Raw genomic sequence first — 6,399 nt, forward strand, 5'->3', positions numbered from 1 at the left:
AGGAAAGTGGTTTTAACAATTAACAATGGAAAAGATAAATTCTGTAGTAGAACTCACAATTTACCAGGAGAAAAGAAATAGATCATGAGATGGGAGTATTCCATTAGGCTAAATCCATAGAAGATTTTAGTACTCTAAAAAGAGTTAGCTATAAGAAGAATAAAGATATCACGAGACATGATGGGGTGAATGAAAGGGAATACACCATGAGGCAGAATGCTCTGAGGCAGACTAATCCAAAAGGATTGGGCAAAGATGGCATGGGCCATAGATAGATTTGTAGGGAAATTTAATTTGGGGTATTTGACATGACTTAGCTTTCTGATTAGAGACAGTAAAGTAGGGTAACCCTGGGCCTCCTTAGGTGTTGGGGCTATAAGGTTAAGTTGATCCCCATCAGTATACTTCCCTGCTTGCCTCAGGGAGTAATCTTATTAGTACTTCAGGCTTTTATACTTTTCTAGTGACCCAGGACCTTATAAATAATACCTTAAAAGGTAACAACTCGAGTTGTTTGAACAACCTTTGGTCCCTTATAGACTATTTCCACAAAATCTCAAAGAAGATAGGGATACTGCTATTCAAGAATATTCTTAGCAGAATACAGAACTAACATCACTCACTGTAGAGAAAAACAGGTTAATAACAAGCAGGCCAGGGTGAACCAAGTGAACAATAGCAAGCATATTTCTGATAAAATCTGCAAGGCTATACCAACAATTCAGCCTCCAACTATAGATCAAAATCCAAGACAGCCAGCATCTTCTTGACTGACATAAAATGGTGTCAAAAGGAAATCCAGAACTCCAAACCAACCAGGACATACACCTGAAAGTATGTCATAGGCTAAAGCTGCCATCAGAGATCTGAAATTGCTAAAGAGCCTATAGAAACTTCCTGTAAGCTTAACCACTGGCTTGCTGTAGCCATACTAGGAGGAATGAAGAATGTGTTGAGAAATAAGCAAATGATGTAAAAAAATTCTGTATTCTCTATATGATATTTGCATACAATCCTTAATATGGATGTTGTTATTTTCTGAGGCAAGAATATGTGACTTTTCTTTAGGAACTGGAACAAGAGGTCCAATTAGTATATGCACAAGCTCCACCAAGGTAACTGAGCATCAAGGCCATCACTACAGCAGTAGCTCATTCATCTGCAGAAAATCATGTAATATTTATTACAGTTGGACTTATTAATCAATTGAGCAGCTGTTTTCCATGGATTGGTCTTATTTTAATCTCTAGGTCTCATGATACTGTATGTACATATCTTAGACCTGTTCCCAGAACTATATGAAAGGATGTCAGAAGCACAGTTACTCAGAGATCTCTCCTATCTGCATTCAAAGCAAAGTAGGAAGCTAATGGACCCCCAAAGCATGAATAGCCTGATGGATGTTCCAGCTAGAGAAGCCATATACCCAGTAGACTAAGTTCTGGATGGAGCTCCAGGTATTTTATACTAGACCCTGTAAGAGGCTAACTACCAAATAATGATTTTTTGGGGGAGTCACATTAGCCTAATTTTCATATTGTGATGATTAAAAAGTTTCAAGAGATATGGTTTCTGGATAATTTAATCAGTTTATTAATAAGGCCAAAAGTTTATTAATAAGAGGATGGTCATTTGGCTTCTCTGTTAGATCAAAGACCAAAGACATAGCTTGGGGCTTACAGTTTATAATGCTTTCCAGTGAGAGGCTGATTTTATCCATCATATATCATGTTTGGACAGAGAAAATATCTCTAAACTAGATCACTCTCCCAGCCTTGGGATATGTGGACAAAAGAATCTATCTCTACCTAAGCTTGAGTAGAACACAATGGGCTTCTCCATCTTAGATTAAATTCCTGTTAAAACTGGGTGGAGTCTGACCAAGATCTAGGAGAGTTAATGTAATCTCATCAGTAATGTCCTTCAAGAGATTTTAAAATCAGGACTTTGAGAGAGGAAAGAGCCTTTGAATTTCTCCAAGATATTGGTTATTAATAATCATTTCTCTCAATATTAAACAATGCTTGCCTACTTTCAAAAATAAACCCAATTATTCTAGTTCTATAGCAAATAGTTTATAATAAGTATTTGATTGTAGGTCTGATTTCTAGAGCAAAGTGAAAATTTTCTTGGAGAGCTTTGCAGTATTAAAAAACAAACCTTGCACTTAGATAAATTTACATGAAAATATTTCATAGTAGAGACAGCAAAGGAGCCATTACCTCAGCCAGCCCTATGTGAGAACAGAAAGAGTGCTAAACAGGAAATTGTGTGACCATGGGAAGTTATCTAACTCTGTTTGCCTCAGCACTGGAGAAAGAAATGGCAAACTACTCCAGTATTTTGCCGAGAAAACTCCAAATGGAGTTAGTCATGAAGAGTCTGTCATAACTGAGGATAAATTTGAACTCAGATCCTCCTCACTCCAGGCTCAATATTCTATTGTATTACCTAGCAGTCCTATACAAAATCAAGATATTTTTATTATTATCATCATCATCACACTAAAAAAAAAGGAAAATGCCAGTGGAGGGCAGCAGGGATCAGTGATGATTGCATTGAATTATAGCCAGAAGGAATAGTAGAAAGCATCTATAATTTTGTTATTTTATGAGTGAGTAGGCTAAGTCTCATGGAACCTCTGTGATTTGTTTAAGGTCATCTTTAAAGTAAATTGTTTGTTTATTTGTTTTTTGTATAGTGTGAATGATCCTTTTTTTTTTTTCTTTTTCTTTCTTTACTCTCTTCTTTTTCAGGTTGTACAAGTACATTCCTTTTTCACATATTTATATATGAGTCATGTTGGGAGAAAAAAATCAGAACAACAATAACCACACACACACACACACAAAACATTAGAAAGGAAAAAAGAAAAAAAAAGTATGCTTCAAATCACATTCATTTTCCTTAGTCCTTTCTCTGTATGTGGATAGCATTTTCTATCCAAAGTTTATTGGAATTGCCTTGGGTCACTAAATTGCTGAGAAGAGCTGTCCATCATAGATGACCATTACATAATCTTGCCCTTGCTGTATTCACTGTTTTCCTGGTTCTGCTTTTTTCACTAATCATCAAAATAAATAGTAGCAATGAGGTTCAAACTTAAGTCCTCTAACTTCAAATCCCATGTACCACAATGTTCTTCAATCACCTCACAAATAAATAGAATAATCTACATATCTTCTAGTTCATTATAGACTAATTGCAAGTCACCAAGCCTGGATTTGAATCCCTGCTCTTCTGCTTACAGTGGATGGAAAGGACATCTCACAATTCTTGATGTCCTTACTCTTCTACTTCCTTTTTTCTGTATTAATGATATCATTTCATATTTTCATCTAATCATTATTTTATCAGCCAGAGATTTCCAGCAAGTTATTTTAATATGGAGAACATAACCCTTTCTTTGTCTGATAACCTCGTCTAAATTTATATACGTACATAACCTCCTAAAAGTCTTAGTGCTGTTTTAAATTTTTGTAGCTTAAAACTGCATCAAGACTTCTAGAACACCATGTATATGCATGTGCATCTGCACATCTGTATATACTTATATATAATATAAACACATACAGGGATTGAATATGTAAGTCAGCTTTCCTGATTTATTTGAAGGCAAAGGTCCATAGAATGGACTATGTTAAAAGACCCTGTATTATAGGAATTTATCATCTAAAATTAATAATAATGTATATAGATCCATTCTCTATGTGTCCATGGACAAGTTGCTTCAATTTCCTGCAAAAGAAGGGCATGCCTAATGATCATTAAGGTCCCCTCCAGCTCTGAATTCTATGATCCTTATGAACCTGCATCAACCAACCCATCCTAATTAATTTCTATAAAGCTCCCCCATCACTGAGGGCTCCTGCTACTCAAGAAATATTCTTGCTTCAGTTGTGAAGTCAATTCAACAACAAATATACTGGGAGTTTAATATGTGCAATGTACCATAAAAAGCCCTGGGGATACAAGAATAAAATAACACCTTGTCCCTGCCATCATGGATCTCACAAGGTAAACACACACAGATCATTGTGATTTATATTATAATATGCTAACTGCGTGCTGGGTGGCATGTGGATCAAGCACTGGGCCTAGGTCAAGAAGATTTGAGTTCAAATCTAGCCTTAGACACTTACTAGCTGTATGACCTTGGGCAAACCCCTTTCTTCAGCAATAAAATGGGGAGAATAATAGAAATAAAGTGCTTAGCACAGTGCCTGACACAAAGTAAACAGTATACAAATGCTGGCTATCATTATTATATGCATTAGAAAGGTCTAAACATAGTTGTGTGAAAGACCCAAGAGGATAATTGGGGGGTTGAATGAGAGAATAGGAAATAGTGGAAGGATTCCTGAAGGTGGTATTAGCAAAGCTAGGCCAGGAAGGAAAGAAAGGCTAGGAAATAGTCCATAGCGATTTGTAGATCAATGTGAGAAGTCCAAAGCTGGGGAAATAGGAAGAGTTTTATTTGGCAAAATGTATATAGTACGTGAAGGGTAATGATAAAAAAAAAAAAAGAAGAAGAAGAAGAAAATTCAGTAAGATAATCTGGAAAGACTCAATCATTAAACATTTATTAAGCACCTCCTAATTCACTGATAGGCCTGTCCGTTACCTTCAATTTAATTGCTTTCAACCTGGTTTAGTCCATCTGCCAAGACAGTTTTTCTGGGGTAGAGCCACTGTGGCCACTACAGCTTCTTGGAACTATATAGATGAGAGTCTGAGACAGTGAACACCAAAGGTAGATTAAAAGGGCTCTGAAAAGGGCTCAGCAAATTCTCATACCACAGGTGCTGGTCCTTCCTCAATATATGACAAATGTGAAAGGTGTGAAGCCTTCCCGCAGTGAATAGAAGGATCAGAATAATTTGTTCCAGTGACCATGAAAGGGCTCAAACAGGGTTTAAAGCTTGGTAAAAACAGGATGCTTCAATTCATATTCAGTCTTCATAGTTCTTTCTCTGGATGTGGATGGCATTTTCTATCCAAAGTTTATTGGAATTGCCTTGGATCACTAAATTGCTGAGAAGAGCTGTCAATCATAGATGATCATCACACAAAGTATAAAATAGGAAGACGAAAGTCCCTGGATCAAAAAGAACAAAGGTGGAGGAGGAGGAGGGTGAAGCTATAAGATGTAAGTATTGCAAAGGTAGGGGAAGAGGGGATAGGTTGTGAAAGACTTTGAACCCCAAACAGAGGGTTTTGTATTTGATCCTGGAGATGATAAGGAACCACCAGAATTTTGCATAGGAGTATGATAGAACTGAATTTTAGGAAATTTTAGGAAGTTTTGGTGACTGAATGAAAGATAGATTAGCATGGGGAGAGACTATATAAATATTATAAAAATACTATATATATAAATATATATTTTATATATATATAAATGTACTCTACATATATAATATACATACATGTAGTTAAGAATAGAGGATTTTTATTTTATGTCATATATAATTTATGTCATAATAAAATACTGAAGGTGTGGGCAATATAGAGGGTATATGGCTAATTTAAATAGAGATATATTTATTTGTTCCTGGAGCAAAGTTTTGGGGGTCAGAGGAGGACAGAAGGCAGTTATTATAGATACATAGATACAAAGGTGGCAATCCATATACCAGAAAGTCTGATCTGTGTCCCTATAGATTTAGAGCTGAGAGAGAGGTACCATGGTGATGAGATCCAGCGATAGTGGCTGAGCAATTATGCAGTACATTGCTGGATGATTACTAGGAAGTCAGGGACAACAGTTCCTCTGGGGAGTTAATATACCACACCAGATTGTTGTCCTAGGACAAATCTCCAATTCCCTCCCCACATTTCTCTCATCTTGCCTGCCTCTGGGATATGAAATAATCAATTCTCCCATTTAGTATGATTAATCTGGCAAGTGGCTCCAGAGATAGATTGGGAGAGAATAGAATAAAAGAAGGAAGACCAATTAGCAGATTATTACAATAGCCCAGGAGAGAGCAGAAGTCTTGAATAGTGTGGGAATAGTGGGACTGGATATTGACAGCCCAAGTACTTCAGCCAGGAGGGGAGCAAATTAATCAATTTGCAGCCCTTTCCCCCTCACTTAGTATTAGAGAAGAGTAGTTCATATTTATATAGTCTTCTAAAATGACTAAGGACTTTCCTTTACCAAGATTTTCTTATTAGGTAGGTAGAGGAAATTGAGACTCAGAGAAATGAACTGACTTAGTCAGGTAGATAGACAATAAGTGGCAGAAGTAAGAATCAAGCCTTGGTTTGCTAATTACAAGTCTAGGGCTAATTTTATTAGACATTATTGCTTCAAGGAGTGTAAGCAATAGGGAACCTGAAATTAGTAGCTTTATAGGAAGAAAAATGATGAAAAAGTAAAGACCATACTGAAGA

The 6,399-nt window shown here is 36.4% G+C and overlaps 1 pseudogene; it reads right to left on the bottom strand.

Moving 5' to 3' along the window:
• Positions 1-490: 490 nt before the first annotated feature.
• On the bottom strand, positions 491-1,842 carry LOC111720627 (annotated as a pseudogene).
• Positions 1,843-6,399: the final 4,557 nt, after the last annotated feature.

Source organism: Sarcophilus harrisii, chromosome 4 (genome assembly GCF_902635505.1).
Source record: "Sarcophilus harrisii chromosome 4, mSarHar1.11, whole genome shotgun sequence".
Lineage (NCBI taxonomy): Eukaryota > Metazoa > Chordata > Mammalia > Dasyuromorphia > Dasyuridae > Sarcophilus > Sarcophilus harrisii.